The sequence below is a fragment of the Pteropus alecto genome, unplaced genomic scaffold (assembly GCF_000325575.1).
Source record: "Pteropus alecto unplaced genomic scaffold, ASM32557v1 scaffold150, whole genome shotgun sequence".
Taxonomy (NCBI): Eukaryota; Metazoa; Chordata; class Mammalia; order Chiroptera; family Pteropodidae; genus Pteropus; species Pteropus alecto.
In genome coordinates, this window is record NW_006429686.1 from 1,616,791 (window position 1) to 1,633,484 (window position 16,694).

A 16,694-nucleotide genomic window follows, 5' to 3' on the forward strand; every position below is an offset into this window, starting at 1 on the left:
CCATGTCCTTGTCACTTCACTTAGCATATCCATCTATTAAGATCCCATTCTCCTTTGATTCCACATATAAGTGAAATCATATGGCATTTGTTTTTCTCTGTCTGACTTAACTTCATTCAGCACAATACCCTCCAAGTCTATCCAAGTTGTTGCAGATTTAATTCTTTATTTTTATGGCTGAATAATATTCAATTGCATATATGTACCACCTCTTCTTTATCCATTCATCCATTGATGAATACCCAGGTTGCCTCCATATCTTAGGTATTATAAATAATGGTGCAATGAACATGTGAATGTACATGTCCCCTCAAAGCAGTGTTTTGGGTTGCTTTGGGTCCTTCTTTTTATTTTGTTACAGCCTTTGTTTTAAAGTTAATTTTGTCTGGTATAAGTATCATAAACAGTTGATTAACACATATTTTGAATATTATATGTATTATATACTGTATTCTTACAGTAAATCTAGAGAAAGACAATGCTATTAAGAAAATCATAAGAGAAAAATATATTTACAATATTTATTGAAAAGAATTGTGTATAAGTGGACCCACATAGTTCAAACTTGTGTTGTTCAGTCAACTGTATTATTTTTTTCAATAAGCATTTTTTAGTAATTATCTATTTTCAGCTTATTACTGTTAGATTCTGCAACATTAATATTTTTACTAAATAATCTAAAATGGGAAATTGAGTCGGAAAATAATATAAGGAAAATTTTCTACTCTGTGTTAGGTTTTTCGTTAGATTTTATTTATTTTCTATTCAGCCACACTATGTCTTTTGATTGAAGCGTTTGATCCATTTACATTTAGATATGTAGTTATTGCCACTTTATTATTAATATATTTTTTCTCTTTTTCCTTATTTTTTCGTATTCTTAAAAAAGTCTCTCTAACATTTCCTATAATACTGACTCGATGATTATGAAATCCCTTGGCCTTTTCTTGTTTGGGAAACTCTTTATCTGTCTTTCGATTCTTTTTATTTATTTATTATTACTATTATTATTTATGCCTACAGCACCTGGTCTTCCTAGGTGGTCTCCCATCCAAGTACTAACCAGGCCCGGCCCTGCTTAGCTTCCAAGATCAGACTTCCGGCTTGTTCAGGGTGGCATGGCCGTAGACCATGGACCATGGCTCCACTGGGGTATGAACCCAGGAACTTCTGTATGTAAAGCAGACGTGCTAACTGCTACACTATGAAACCATGTCCATCTGTTCTTTGATTCTAAATGATAGTTTTACTGAGTAGAGTAATCTTGGTTGTAGGTCCTTGCTTTTCATCACTTTGAAGATTTCATGCTAATCCTTTCTGTCCTGCAATGTTCTGTTGAGAAATCAGCTGATGTTTTTATGGAGCTCCCTTGTGGGTAACTACCTGCTTTTCTCTTGCTGCTTTTGAGATTCTTTCTTTGTCTTAAACTTTGGCATTACAATTATGATGTGTCTTGGAGCAGGCCTCTTTGGGTTCATCTTGTTTGGGACTCTGTGCTTCCTGGGCTTGTATGTCTATTTCCTTCATGAGATTAAGGAAGGTTTCCATCATTATTTCTTCAAATGGCTTTTCAATTCCTTTCTCTCTCTCTCTCTCTCTCTCTCTCTTCTCCTTCTGATACTCCTAGGATGCTAATGTTGGTATGCTTGATGTTTTCCAGAGGCCCCTTAAACTATCCTCCTTTTTATGAATTATTTTTTTCTTACTGCTCTTCTGATTGGATGTTTTCTGCTACCTTATATGGTAAACTGATGATTCAATCCTTTGTTTCATCTAATTTATTGTTGATTCCCTCTAATGTATTCATTATTTCAGTAATTGCATTATTCATCTCTGACTGGTTATTTTTTTATGTATTCTATCTCCATTTTTATGTGTCTTTTCTTTGTTAAAATTCTCACTGAGTTCATCTACTCTTCCCCTAAGTTCATTGAGCATCCTTATAACCAGCGTTTTGAACTCTGCATCTGGTAGATTGCTTGTCTCTGTTTTGTTTAATTCTTTTTCTGGAGGTTTGTTATATTCTTTCATGTGAGACATGTGTTGTTTGTCTTTGCATTTTGGCTTCCTCCCTGTGTTTGTTTTGATGTATTAAGTCAGGCTGCTGTGTCTCCTGGTCTTAGTAGAGCGACCTCATATAGTAGATGTCCTGTAGGGTCCCTGTGGCACTATCTCTCTGGTCACCTGAGCCAGGTGCTCTAGGTGTTTCCCTTGTGTGGCTTCTGTGTGCCCTCTTGTTGTAGCTGAGTCTTAGTTACTGTTTACATGTCAATTGGAGGGATTGACCCTTGGGCTGATTTGTGTGAGGACAGTCATCTGACTACGCGGAGGAGTGGTTGTGCAGGGTCTTACACTACAGAGAAGGGTTCACTTTAGCAAGGCTCTGGTGCCTGTTCAACCTGTGCTCTGGGTGTGTCCTCCTCAGATGCAGCCTTGGGTAGTATTCTGGCTGAGTTCAAAGGCAGCCACTGGGTGGGGTGGTTCCAGGGCCTCCTGGGTGGAGCCCTGCCACAGGCCATGTTCAACCTAAAGGCTATGCCCTGCCCAGGGCCACCTGGCATAAGCCACCAAGCAATCTGCAGATGACTACCACCTGTACTAGACTAAAGGTGCCTCAAGAGGCCAAGTCATTAACCGAGGCTCGCTGCCACTACTACTGAGCTTGGGGCTGCTCTGCAAGAGGAACAGGATATGTCAAGGCCAGATGCTGCTTGTTTGAGATTTGTGAACCTTTGAAAAATTTTAGGAAAGTCTGTAGCATGAGCCAAGATAGGCCATTTATATGGAAAAGCCACTGAAAGGGGCTTGAATGGGTCTACACGTTAGGTGGGACAGGGTCTCAGAGAATCACTAAGGCAGGGCAAATAGTGTTAGCTAGGTGATGGAGACTCAGATATGACACTAGCCTGAGTCTACATTCAGGGAAGTGGGAAGGATCAACAACGGAACAATGGATTTTACCAGTACTTCTGTCTGAAAGAAAACTGCCTGTTCAGCCCTTGCCCTGAAGCCAGACAAATCAGTTCCTTTTCATATGCACCTGGTGCCTTTCGAGCTACTTCTCTAGCACTTTAACTCAGGATGAGTGAGTCTGTCAGTCAATACGTCCCTGTGAAAGCCCTTTACAAGGAACTCCTGGGATTTTCAGCTGCCCTTTATCTCACTCAGCTACAATCTCCACTGGTTTTTACAGCCAGACGTTATGATGACTTCTCTTTCCAGCACTGGAACCCTGGGCTGAGGAGCCTGATGTGGGGCTGGGACCCCTTGCTTCTTCGGTGGGAACTCTGCAGCTAGATATCCCTTCCGAGTTTTAACCACCACATGCGGGTGTGAGACCATCCCACTGCATATTTCACCCCCTCCTACTGGTCTTGTGATTGCTTCTTCTGTATGTCCTTAGTTGTATGACTTCTGTTCAGCTAGACTTCAGACAATTCTGAGTGGTGGTTTTCCTGTAGTTTAGTTGTAATTTTGATGTGATCATTAGGGGAAGCAAACACAGCATTTACCTACTTCATCATCTTGACTGAAATTTATCTTAAAAACATTTTAAAAGCTTTCTTACTTCAAAGTTAATTTTATTTTGTACTTTGGTAGATGCAGTTATTGATTAGGTGTGAGTGTACTTTTGTTTCTTTTGTCTTATTTTTTCTAGGAAAGAGCCAGGGTTAATGGGAGAATCATCATACCATTTTTGAACATTAAACAGCAATATTTATACAAACAATCAGTCTGGAGACTGATGATGATATTATCAATGTTTTTAGATTCCTAGAACAGTCTCAGGTAAAGACCCTGACACCTGTCATCTTAACAGAGGGCAAATATGCCCCAAACTCCCAGTGTCACCCATAAAGATCTCTACTTGTATCTGTTTTATGCTATCCCAAGTATCCACAAATCATTCTATTTTCAGTTTAATTACTAACATTAAATGATCAAAAAAATCTCCAGCTATAAATGGAAAGTAGACTTTTAATTGTACTTTCATAGTAATAATAGCTATTCTTTTCCTGAAGCTCAGGCTGGTCATGAAAATAACCTTCAGAGAGGAAGTTATAAGAAATATTAACAAGTACTTTGCTGAGAGAATATATTCCACATGAAAGGGAAAGCACAAGAAAATATAGCAATATATGATGTGGTAGGGAGTGAATCTATAAGAGGATTTGATAAAGAAATGAAAGATGAAGAAGGAATTGAGGAAGGATGGAAGAGCTATAGAAGAAAAGATATACTCAAAGGAATGAGAGAGCAGAGAAATGTGACCGAAGTACTGTGTAGAAAGAAAAAAAAATGGTATGAATGGGAGAGATAATAATGCTGAAGTAAGTTTAAGATTCGAGGACAGAAAACTAAGTAAGAAATTGCAAACACCAAACATGAAATTAAATGTTTGCCTTGTACACAGGGAAAGATGTCATTTGGCTTTATCACAATCATAGGCCAGAATGTATGCTTGGCAAAAAACATTCGACGGGATGAAGACCCAAGATATACAATCAAGAATAATTTATCCAGCAAAGCTATCATTTAGAGTTTAAGGACAGATAAAGAACTTTCCAGACAAAAATAAGCTAGTAGAATTCATCACCGCCACACTAGTATTACAGTAAATGTTGGAGGGACTTCTTTAAGAAGAAAAAACATGCATCAACAACAAGAATAAAGAATGGTAACAACTACATCCCTATCAATAAATACCTTAAATGGAAAAGAATTAAGGGTTCCAACCAAAAGATAGAGTGGCTGAAAGGATAAGAAAACAAGACCCCTACATATAAAAAGGAAAGGTATGGAAAAAGATATTGCTTTGATGGACCCAGAAGGTGTTTAAGTCAGACAGAGAAAGATAAACACTATATGATTTCACTTATATGTGGAATCTAAGGAATAAAAAGAACAAATTAATCAAAAACAGATTCACAAATAAAGCAGACAGTTTGGTGTTGGACAGAGGGGAGAGGGTTTGGGGGTCTGGGAGAATGGAGAATGGACTAAAGAAGTACAAATTAGTAGCTGATGGATGGTCATGGGGATGTGAAGCATGGCATAGGGAATGCAGTTAGCATTAATATGTTGGCTAGGTTGAGGGTCAGGGGAGAGAGGGTGCAATTGGGGGAATCGTTTTATAAACTATATAGATGTCTAACCAATGTACTGTATACCTGAAACAAAATTTTAAAAAATTAGAAAACAAACAAACAAACGAAAAACAGTATAATATGGTCTCATTTTTGTAAGATGGAGAGAGGGAGAGAGAGGGGAGGAGAGAGAGAGAGAGAGAGAGAGAGAGAGAGAGAGAGAGAGAGAGAGAGAGCAAGCACACTATAAATGGCTGTCATCTTGTCATTTAGATTTTGACTTAACAGTCATTTCTTCATGATGAATTTATCTCACCCTTCCCCACAGTCACTATTGATCACATAATCCTGATTTATTTTCTTCATAGCATACATTCTGGCCTATGATTGTGATAAAGCCAAATGACATCTTTCCCTGTGTACAAGGCAAACATTTATTCGTTCTTTTCTAAGATTTCACATGTAAATAAAATCATATGGTTTTTGTCTTTCTCTGACTTATCTCACTTAGCAGAATACCCTCTAGGTTCATCCATGTTGTGACAAAATGGCAAAATTTCATTCTTTTATTGTAGATAATATTCCATTTTATATATATAACATATCTTCTTTATCTATTCACCTATATTTATGTATGTATGTATGTATGTATGTATGTATGTATGTATGTATGTATGTATGATGATATTCATTAACAAAATCCAGTAAGTTTCAGGTGTATAATTTAACAGTAAAGCATTCTGTTTTCACCTCTCATAGTTAGATTTCTTTCTGTCACCACATATTTGATCCCATTTACCTCATCTACCTCCCTCTTCTTCCCTCGTTTTTGGCATTTTTGTCAGAAATAATTTACCCATATAAATATAGGTTTACTTCTGGACTCTCAATTCTGTCCCACTGGTCTGTGTGTTTGTTTTTCTGCCAATACCATGCCGTTTTGATTATTGTTGCTTTGTAGTATAATTTGAAGTTGGGCAGAGTGATGCCTCCAGCCTCGTTCTTTTTTCTCAGGATGGCTTTGGCAATTCAGGGTCTTTTGGGCTTCCATACAAATCTGGTATTTTTTTGTTCTATTTCTTTAAATAATATTGATGAGATTTTGAGGGAGATTGCATTAAATTTATATAATGCTTTAGGTAATATGGTCATTTTAACTATGCTGATTCTTCCAATCCAAAAACATGCAATATCTTTCAATTTCTTTGTATCTTCTTTGATTTCTTTTAATAGGATCTTGTAGTTTTCATTATATAGGTCCTTCACATGTTTCATCAAATTTATTCTTAGGTATTTTATTCTTTTGTTGCAATTACAAACGCAATTATGTTTTCTACTTCTTTTTCTTACTTCATTATTAGAGTATAGGATTCCTATGGAATTTTGAATGTTGACTTTGTATCTAGAAACTTTACTGTATTTGCTTATTGTTTCTGGTTGTGTTCTTATGGAATCTTTAGTATTTTTTATATAGCAAATCGTGTCATCCGCAAATAGTGACAGTTTGACCACTTCATTTCTTATTTGGGTGCCTTTTATATCTTTCTCTTGTCTGATTGTACTCACTAGGACCTCCAACGTTCTATTGAATAACAGTAGTGATAATGCACAGCCTTGCCTTGTTCTTGATCTTAGAGGGAAGGTTTTTAGTTTTTCACCATTAAGTATAATATTGGCTGGGAGTTTGTCATACATGGCATTTTCCTTCTATACTGATTTTGTGAAGCGTTTTGATCATAAACGGATGTTGTATCTTGTTGAAGGATTTTTCTGCATCTATCGATATGATCTTATGATTCTTATTTTTTAATTTGTTTATGTGGTGTATCACATTAATAGATTTGTATATGTCGAACCATCCCTGTGCCCCTGGGATGAGGCCCACCTGATCATGCTGTATAATCTTTTTAATATGCTGTTGTTTTTGGTTCCTTAGTATGTTATTTAGGATTTTCGCATCTGTTTTCATGATTGATATTGGTCTGTAGTATTCTTTTTTGTGTGTTTTCTTTAACAGGTTTTGGTATCAGAGTAATATTGGCCTTATAAAATGAGTTAGGAAGTATTGCCTACTCTTCAATTTTTTAGAAGAGTTTGAGGAATCTAGTCAACTATTGATAGGTATTATGTTGCTTTCATAACTTGGCTATTACCAGTAATGCTGCAATGAGCACAGGGATACATATATCTTTCCAAATTAGTGTTTTTGTTTCCTTCACATAAATACCAAGAACTGGAATTTCTGAATTGTATGGCAGCTCTATTTTTAATTTTTTCAGAAATTGCCATGCTATTTTCCTTAGTGACTGCACTAATTTACAATCCAACAACAATGTACAAGGGTTCTCTTTCTTTCCACATCCTTGCCAGCACTTGTTATTTGTTGATTTATTGATGATAGCCACTCTGACAGGTGTGAGGTGATATCTCTTTGTGATTTTAATTTGCATTTCCCTGATTAGTGATGTTGAACATTTTTTTTTAACTTTTAATTAAAATTTTATTTGAGCTGAATGTTTGGAGAATCTAATTGTTTGTTTTCATTACATTTAACAGTTGCACTACAAAAATCCTGGTGGCATCTGTGAGCGGACATCCCCTGGGGGACACTTTATATCTGTAATTGCACATTATCACCTACAGAGGGTGTTAAGAATCCTTGTTAAAAATAAAGAAACTAGGAGACTTCTCACATTAGCCATTATTATGGAGCAAATTACTAGGTAGAGTAAGCCAGAAGCTGTCTAGAAAGGTTAGCAAGAAGGAGTGTGAGCAAACCAACCATTTAGCAACTCAGCATGGACCAAAACTAGGTCTAAAATAAAACTGAAGCAAAAAGGGTTTGGTTTTAGGAAGTCAAGACATTGTCTTTGTTTATAGCAATGAATGTTGAACATTTTTTTATATGTCTGTTGGCTATTTGTATGTTCTCTTTGGAGAAATGTCTATTCAGGTCCTCTATTCAGTTTTCAAATTGGATCGTTTGTTTTTTGGGTTTAAGTTGTATATGTTCTTTATATATTTTGGATATTAACCTCTTATCAGATGTATCATTTGACATCTTCTTTTAGTTCTTTCTTTCAGTTCCAGAACATTGTTGGAGAAAACCATACAACTGTGCAGATTAGCTCCATTTCAACTGCATGACCCCAAATCTCTAAAAGCACACAACATTGCCCAGAAATGTTCCTGCACTTACCTAGTATGTTTGTTTTTGTACTTTCAAAATAAAAGAATACCTTTTCCACTCTTATCAAATCAGCTGGCAATAGCTCATTTCCTTGTTCCTTACCCAGCATACTTCCCCATCTCATGTACACATAATTTCATCTGATGATTTTTCTACACTCTCTGCCTTCTAATTCTGTAAGAGATGATGTATCCCTATTCCTACTAAAGAGTTCCATCTAGATTTTTCAACACATAACTCCTGCAATTGTTCCTTTTTGCTCCTGTGTTATTGATCCTTCCCTCTCTGTGAGATCACTCCCATCAGCATTAGAAATAACCTAGGAAACAAACAGCACCTATAGTTTGAAATCTAGCCCCCAACAGTGGATGATCTTTGGGTTTTGGGTAGAAGGGATTGGAAGGGTGGCTCTGAAGAGGGGTGTGCTCACCAGCATGAGGGGCCTCAGAATAAAGCAGTCTAGTTATTTCCATCTCAGGTAGACAAACATCCTATAAAGAATTTATTCTTTGGAGGAGAAAAAAATGGCAGAAATTATAGAGGCTCTGTTCTTCCCTCTGGTGACCAAATCAAAGTTGTGACAGAAACAAGGAGAAAACAGCAAGGGAAATCACCTGAGATCCATATGAATAAGCCATACAACTAGGGAGAAATCTAAGAACTCTAAGAAATCACCCTGAAACAGCAGAAGGTAGGATGGGTGAAGACACAAGCCTGCTCAGTTCCCAGCAGCTGAGTGGGATGGAGGATGTGGCAGCAGCAGCCCGCAGCTGCAGATGCCTCTTAAAGGGGCATGTCTGCAAGCAGACTTTTGCGGTGATGGACCTCCTCGCTCTGAGCACCAGTGCCGGTTCGGTTGTGCAGGAGGCAACAGGGACTTACAGGGGGACAGTGAGTTGTTGGAGTGAGGGCCAAGGCAACACTTGCTCTGTACAGAAGTGCTGCCAGTATCCATTGTTCCTCTATTGAGACCTCCCCACTCCCAGTGTGCGGACCCAGCACCACCACAGTGGAGACTTCATCAAAATGGATAACAGAGGTGGCTCTGCCCAGAAGATTCCATGAAACTCCCCCTCCCCCAACTCGTGTCCCCACCCAAGCCACATCCAGAAAATTATAAAAGAGAACCAGTCAGAAATGAAGAACACATTATCTGAGATGAGAAGTATATTAAATGGAATAAAGTGAATAAAGAAGAGGACCAAATGGCCTATTTAGAGGATGGGGAAGCCAAGAACATTCAATCAGAATGGCAAGAAAAAAGAAGCCAAGACTATAATAATAATTTAAGGAGACTATGAAATATCCATGCCATAGGGGAACTGGAAATAAAACAAGACGTCAAAGAGCTGTTTGAAGAAATAATGATAGAAAACTCCCCTAACGTGGTCAAAGAAATAGACATACAAATCAAAGTTGTGACAGAAAATTAGAGTCCCAAAGACTGGGAACCCAAAGAGACCCATACCAAGACACGATTATAATCCAAATGCCAAAGTTTCAATACAAAGAGAGAATCTTAAAAGCAGCAAGAGAAAAGCAGTTAGTTACCTACAAGGGAGCTCTCATAAGACTGGCAGCTGATTTCTCAAAATAAACTATGAAGGACACAAGGGCTTGGAACAAAATATTTGCCTTGATGAAAACCTAGGATATACAACCAAGAATACTTTATCCAGCAAAGCTATCATTTAGAGGTGAAGGACAGACAAAAATAAACTAAAGGAATTTATCATCACTAAGCCAGTATTACAAGAAATGTTGGAGGGACTTCTTTAAGAAGAAAGAACATGTATCAAAAATAGGAATAAAGAATGGCAATAACTACTTTCCTATCAACAATTATCTTAAATGGAAAAGAATTAAGTGCTCCATCCAAAAGATAGAGTGGCTGAATGGATCAGAAAACAAGACCCCTACATATACTGTCTACAAGAGAATCACTTTAGATTAAAAGACACACACAGACTAAAAGGAAGGGGATGGAAAAATATATTGCCTTGATGGACCTAGAGGGTACTGAAATGAATGAAGTAAGTCAGAGAAAGACAAATAGCACATGATTCCACATACATATGGAATCTAAAGAACAAAATCATCAATAACAACAAAATCAGAAACAAACTCATAGATACAGAGAATATTTAGAAGGATACAAATGGAAAGGATTGGGGGGACAAAAAAAGGCAAAGGGATTAAGAGGTACAAATGCATAGTTGCAGAATAGACATAGAGATGTAGAATGTAGAATGGGAAATGGTAAATAATATTGTAATAAATATGTAAGGGGGAAGAGAGGTACTAGATGTCGTGAACGCTTTGTGAGTTATGTGGATCTCTGATCACTATGCTGTGCAACTTAAACTGATATATTATTGTATGACAACTATAATTGAAAAAAACTTATTGAATTGCACAATGTAAATACAAGCAACTAAATGTCTATTATGTTTCAATGAAGATGATGAAAATAAAAAAAATAAAAATAACTTAGTATGTTTTATTTTAATAAAACATACAATAAAATTTCTTTTAATTACCATATCCTTCTCCAGCTACTTTCTCATTTCTCTGTTCCACTTCAGGACATATCTTTAAATAGTTCTCATATTCACTGTCTCCACCTTCTCCCCCACATCCTCCCTTTATTCCATGCCAATAAGGCCTCTGCCACCACCAGGATACCAAGGCTGCTTAAGTCAAAGTCATCAATGGCATCTATGTTACCACATACAATAATTACTTCTCTGTCTTTTGAAACAGTGTGTAACACAATCGAGTACACCTTCCTTCTCATAGAGAATACTTTCTATAGTTGTCTTCTTTTACCTACACTTTGTTTTTCTTGTAACTTTCTTCTAACTCACCAGATGTCCCTTCTTTATCTCTTGCTGGGTCTGCTTATTTTGTTTAACCTCTTTATGATGTCATGCCCCAGTTTTCTGTCCTTGGTCACCTTCTTTTTCTATAGACAGTCACTGGGTGATGCCATCTAGTCCCACAGATGGTGTTTATATCTACATGCTTATGAATCCTACTTAAATTTATATCTTCAGCTTCAACCTCTTCTCACAATTCGGAGTCTTATGTTCAATTGCCAACATAACTCATCAACCTGGATATCTAACAAACATCTCAAACTTAATATCTTCAAAATATACTTGATTTCTACTACCAACCAGAAACTGTCCATCCTCTACATTTTCATCTCATTAAATAGTACCACAATATACTCAATTGTGCAAGCTAAAAACTGAAGTCTTCATTTTTTGAAATCCCTTTTCCCAGTCATCTTCTTTCTTCAAAAAAAAAACCCTTTCCTACTACTTCCACTGCTACCACCATAGTTCAAGTCACTTTTATCTTTTTTTAATTATTGCAATAATTCCTTAATTAATTCTCCTGCTTCCACTATTGCCTTTTGCAATTCTTTCTCCATACAACAGCCAGTGATCTTCCCTTGCTTGAAAATTTCTAAGAATTGTTGTCCAATAGAAATATAATATGAGACACAAATGCAAGCCACATATGAAACAAATTTTCTAGTAGATACATTTTAAAAAGTATAGAGAAATAGGTGAAATTAATATTAATAATATATTTTGTTTAACCCAACATATCCAAAATATTGTTTCAATATGCAACCCATGTAAAGTTATTAATGAGAGAGTTTACATTCTGTTTTTTATATTGAGTCTTAGAAATCCAATGTGTGATTTATCCCTAGTACATCTCAATTTGAACTATCCCACATTTTAAATGCTCAATAGCCACATGTAAGAAGTGCCTACAATATTAGATGGCAAAGATCTATGGGATTTCCTTCACACTTTGAGTAAAATCCACAATCTTTCTTTAAGTTTACAACGCCACACATGAACCAACTCCTGTCTACCTCATCTCTACCTACTCTCTCACTTTGCCCACTATGATCCAGCCATAGTGGCCTATCTGTCTCTACAGCTTGCCAAGTTTTTCCTGCCTTAGGTCTTTGCCTTTGATGTTACATATTCCTGGAATGTTTTCCCCCCAATCCTCACTGAATGGCTCCTTCTTTAGTACATTTCTAAGCTTAAATGTCACCCTCCATCTAATCAAAACCAGTCTGTTTAATTTTCAATATTTATTGGTACTTACTATTTCCTCACTTATTATTTTGTTATCCTTCTCCTCCTCTCATTAGATATAAGCTCCTTGATCACAAAGACATTGTCTGCCTTAACATCTATTGTATTTCTTACGCCTAGAACAGTATCTGTAGGTACTCAATTAATATTTGTTGAATAATTGAATAACTCCATTAAAGGCATGAACTTCTCTCTCTATCCAATTCTTTGTTATCTACTTAAGAAAAAAAGCCAGTGGGCTTTGGCATGACTGCATGCTAGCATGCTAGCATGTATGCTAGAATCAAAGATAATGTGGTCACTTAATGTGAAAAAATAGTAACCATTTTCAGTCTATTCACAGCTAATTCCACTTACCCTGCAAGTTTCAGTTTAAATATTGCTTCTTTAGATAAATATTTTCTGATTCTATAAACTATTTTCCCCATGCTGTTTGTATCCATTTAGCCAGCATATCTTTTTTATATTACTTATTATAAAAGCCTTTAATTACTTGTTCAGTACTTATGGACATATCATATTCTTCATGAGAGAAGAGGTTGTTTTGGTCGTTTCTTTATCTAGTAGAGTGTCTAACATGGAGCAAGAGTTCATTAAATGTTTGCTGAATTGAATTAAACTGAGAAGGCTGACACTGGCATTGAAGCTAGTAAGTCTGAACCACAATATATACTTGCTTATTGAGTGAATCTAAGTTCCAACTGTAAAATAAAATTGAAAAGTCCTGTTTGTGAAATAAATCTATGGTAGGAGAAAAATTAAAACATAAAACTATGTATTGTTCTGGTAGCATAACTTTCACTTTTATTAAACTAAATTAAGAAGCTCATGTTCAGACATTTCATTTCAGAAAATCTGAGGTTCAAGCCACTAAATAGCTACACATGTGAATGGTTAAGTAGAAATGTCTCTACTTAAGATATTGGCTTGTTTGGAACTCTGCAGGTTTCCAGAGAAATGGTAAAATGGTGACACCCTTTCAAGAAGAGAGATAAGAAGGATAAAACCAGCTTATGTGTGCCAAGGAAGATAATCTTCTATCATATTAAGAATTGATCTCTTTTAGTATGAAAGGAGACTAACTCTGACAGATGTCAACACATAGAAAAGTAGCACTTTCTGCTTCTGTCACAAAGATAAATTGGGGTAAATACCTTAGCTCTTGAATCTGTTTGAACTTCATGGCCCAGGTAGCAGAAACTACAACTGGAAGGCAACTCAATTTGGCCTATTATCCAGTCCTTAGTTTACTTTTTCTTGATCACTGGTTGGTTTATTAGTTACAGTAAACACGTTTTATGAAACAGACCAATGTTTCTGAGTATAATATCCTAACTCTAGGCACAAGTAGTCATGCTCTTATGCCACATAAGAGACAGGCTCTGCTCTCACTGGGATAAACCTGCACTATATATTTTGACCAACAGTTCTTATCATTAATATGTTATTTTAAACAAATATTTATTGACCACCTGCTATGTGCCAGACACTTTTATAGGCACAAAGAAGTAGTAAACAAACCAGATAAAGTCCCACCCCTCAGGAAGCTTATATCCCAGTGTATGGAGATAAAGATTAATTAGGTAAGTCAATAATTATGTAGCATAATATAAGGACTATGAAGAAGAGTAAAGCAAAGTAAGAGAACAGAGAATGAAGATGAGGGTAGAGGGCGATTATTGTTGATACAGTGATCAGGAAGGCCTCCCTGAAGAGATGTCATTTGAGCAGAGATTTGAATACAATGGAGCAGCAAGTCAAGGGAATAGCTGGGCCAGGGTGTTAGACCTAGGAAATAGAAGTTTTTCTATTGACATTTTGCTCAAGGCTAAAACCTTGAATGCTTTAGGATAATTTTCAGTAGCATTTCGGGGCCTTCCAGTCAGCCTCTGTGGCTCTCTTCTGCTTGGAAAGTCTGAAATACTCAGGCTTTTGTTGTTTGCCTCTATACCAGGTGCCCAGAAAAAAGAAAAGTAGCATCCCAGCCACCCAAATGAGTCCTGCTCACTTAGTTCTTACCCTAGTATATTAAGCACTGGCATTACAGAGATGAAAATTCGTGGGTCTTCCCTCCAGGGGATCACAGTCCTTTCTCTGGGATAAGCTTAGGCTCTGATATACTTTTTTCATGTTCTTTCGCTCAAACTCTTTGAACTACCTGGCTAGGCACATTCTATCTATTGCACCATGTATCTTCAAAGCCCCATCTCAGTCTCCTCAGAGTAGTTGCCTTGATTCTGGACTCTTGATTTGATAATGGGTTGGATTATGTTCTACTCATTTGGACTATGTGAAAGTTATTTTGAGGAATAAATTTTGTTGTTATTTGCTTGTTTTACATTTTTATCGGGTATAATTTTTAAAGAGTGAATGTAAAACCTTACGTATACAGTTCAATGAGTTTTTCAAAATGCATAAACCTGTGTGCTTCACATCCCAATCAAGTTAAATGCTACATCCATCACCCCAGAAAGTTCTTTCTTATCCTTTTTGGTCAATCCCTCTCAAAAGGCAATCACTGTTCTGATTTATTTCACCAAGTTTTAGATTTGCCTATTCTGAACTTTATATAGATAGAATCATACAATATGCACCCTCCCGTGTCTGACTTCTTTCATTCATTATGTCCGTGAAATTCATTTATGTTGTGTGTATTAGCAATTCATCTCTTTTAATTATTGAGTGGGATTGTTTGCAACTTTTGTCTCTTATGAGTAAAACAGCCAGAAATATTTGTGGAAAAGTCTTTCTGCAGACATATGTTTTCATTTTCCTGGAGTAAGTGTCTAGGAGTGGAAGTTGGATCACAAGGTATGAAGGGATTAAGAATTTTAATGTATATAAAATATTGACTCTGTAGCAAGACTCACTGTTAGGAATGGTATGAACCCTCTTCAGGGTACTGACAGTCTTGATTCTGGCTAAGACAATACAGCATAGTAGTTATGAGTAAGGTTTCTAGACTCAGACTGTCTAAGTTGATATCTTGGCTCCATTATTTAAAATTTGTGAGGACTTGGGCATAATACTTAATGGCCATGAACCTTGGATTCCTTATATATAATGTACATTTGTATCATATGGTTGTGTAGTGAAGACTCAAGGATATATTCTCTATAAAGGTAGATAATACAGTGCCTGGGCACTTCATAAATTTCCAGTGAATGTTGACTTGGGGATTGGGGGAAATTTAGTCTTATCTGAACCTCCCTGAATGCTTCAGTGACTATAACATAAAAATAAAAGACAACCATATACTAAAAGGTATGCATTTAAATCATAATGCAAGACCAAACTGAGCTTAATAGGAAACAAAATTTAAATTAAGTGATCCCCCTTAAATAATAATGCACAACCAAATATTGATCAGTTGTCCACCTTTACTCTTTAGACAAACTTTGTCTTCAGCAACATCACATTCCCTTGTTAAATAATATTGGGTTGTATACATAAGCCTAATGTGTTCTCACTTCCTTGTGAGATTGTTGACTTGTCCAGGGGATGCCAATAATAATAGCTGAACTTGCAAAATATTAATAGGAGGATCAATTCAACAACATCATTAGAGACAATTAATGTCAGACTCATGCATAGAGATGCCTAAACTATACAAAACATTTTATGCCTTGGCAATTACTAATTTATATATGTTTTACCTAACAATTCCAATGAAATCAATTTTTGACTCTGCTGAATATAGTTTTGGCCAACTAGTGGACTTTTCTTTCCTTCCAAGTTATTCTGCTCAGTTTGCAATGTCTAGGTGCCCAGCTGTTTAATTTCATAACTGCAGCAAATGCCAGGACCACAATTCAAAATAGGCAATGATGACCTTTGATTTTATTTCCAAAGGAAATTGTAATCACTGATGTAGCTATGAACTCAAAATCAAGAGAATTTGAGAGTCTAAAATCTAAAATTAAGTTTTTCTTGTTTTCCCTCGAGTTAAATCACTGAACAATATTGCTTGAGCTAAGGATGGCCTTGATGTCTATATAATCTTGAATTCATTTTAAAGAGAAATTGAAAAGTATTTGGATTCTGTGGCCTTTTTCATTCTTTGAATGGAAAGAACCAAGTCTCAAACCCTCATTTTGAGTAGAGGAGCCCCAAAGAAAAACATCAAATTCCCAGTTTTCTCTATGACATTGCTGGTGGTATAAGAAGTCAGGATTCTGCCTCAAACAAAGCCATGAGGGCCATGTTGGAGGCTGATGTCTTACTTGATGTCATCCTTAAAGAGGTAAGAAAATTGTCCCCTGAATCTTTGTAACCTTCTAAATACATTAT

The 16,694-nt window shown here is 36.4% G+C and overlaps 1 pseudogene; it reads right to left on the minus strand.

Annotated features, from left to right (window-relative positions):
- Nucleotides 1-1,014: 1,014 nt before the first annotated feature.
- Nucleotides 1,015-1,130, minus strand: LOC112471013 (annotated as a pseudogene).
- Nucleotides 1,131-16,694: the final 15,564 nt, after the last annotated feature.